This window comes from Pteropus alecto, unplaced genomic scaffold (assembly GCF_000325575.1).
Source record: "Pteropus alecto unplaced genomic scaffold, ASM32557v1 scaffold68, whole genome shotgun sequence".
NCBI classification, from domain to species: domain Eukaryota; kingdom Metazoa; phylum Chordata; class Mammalia; order Chiroptera; family Pteropodidae; genus Pteropus; species Pteropus alecto.
This window is the reverse complement of record NW_006441386.1, coordinates 9,292,336-9,293,913: the sequence shown is the minus strand read 5'-3', so window position 1 is coordinate 9,293,913 and position 1,578 is coordinate 9,292,336.

Here is a 1,578-nt window from a genome sequence, read left to right as displayed (position 1 = left end):
ACTGTACCAACTATGCCATTTGTGTGCCAGAAGCCTGATCTTGCAACCACCGCCACTATCGAAAGCCAGGTGCCTCTGTTACCAGTCTCACCAGCAAAATGGATTCTGTGTGGACCTCATTTTTCAAGTTACTCATGTCTGAACTGAAGGATCTGATATTATGGAAGCCAAGAGAAGAGAAAGTTTCAACAAGGAAGGAGTGACCCATGACGCAGAAAAAAATCAAAAGGCAAGGACTGAAAATTGTTCATGAGATTTATCCTCAGAGGCTCTTAGTTACCTTGGTGAGAATAATTTTGGTTGATTAGAGGGTAAGTGGACTGAGAAGTGAAAGAGAGGGGGAAAAGGGCATGAGGAGACAACTTTTTTCTTTTCTTTTCAATTATAGTTGACATTCAATATTATTTTATATTAATTTCAGGTGTACAGCATAAAGGTTAGACATTTATATAATTTACGAAGTGATCCCACCGATAAGTCTAGTACCCACTAGCACCATATACAGTTATTACAATATTATTGACTATATTCCCTATGCTATACTTTACATCTCCGTGACTATATTGTAACTACCAATTATACTTCTTACTCTTTTCACCTCTTTCATCCTCTTCTCCCATCTGGCAACCATCAATTTGTTCTCTGTATCTATGAGTCTGTTTTTGTTTTGTTTGTTTGTTTATATTGTTCTTTAGATTCCATATATGAGTGAAATCACATGGTATTTGTCTTTCTCTGACCTATTTCACTTAGCATAATATCCTCTAGGCCCATCTATGTTGTCACAAATGGAAAGATTTCATTCTTTTTTTAAGGCCAAGTAATATTCCATTGTATATATTACCACATCTTTTTATCCAATAGTCTATTGATGGGCAATTTGGTTTCTTCTATATCTTGTCTATTGTAAATAACACTGCAGTGAACACAGAGGTGCATATAATCTTTACAAATAAGTGTTTTGGTTTTCTTTGGATAAATACCCAGAAGTGTAATTGCCGGGTCATAAGGTAGTTCTATTTTTAATTTTTTGAGGAACCTCCATATTGTTTTCAATAGCAGCTGCACCAATTTGCAATTTCACAAATGCACAAGGGTTGAGGAGGCAACTCTTTCGATAATAGTGAAGGAGCTCTTACTGGCCAAATCTGGAGAATCAAAATAAATAATTATGATAATCGATTGTAGACCATTGAATAATAATGAATTCATATTGATGTAAATAAATAAAGAAATTAAAGCGAGAAAGGGAAAGCTCTTCCTTGCAGCAGAATGCCAACTAATAAATACATGTAAAAGGAAAGATGGATTGAGAAGAATCACCACTTGAAACTATCAAAGTAATAATGGTTTTAGGCAAGAAACATCCATGCGTGCTAAAACTAGTAGATGGAATCTTGGTGAGGACCACGGTGTTTACATACTCTCAAATATCCCCCCATGAATTACTTATTAATTGCAAAAGGAAAATAGTACCCTTATAATGAAAAAACTTAGTGGACACCACTTTAGCTAAGCAATAAAAGTAACATTATTGATACTGGGACAAACCGACATTGTGTGCTTCCAGGAGAGATG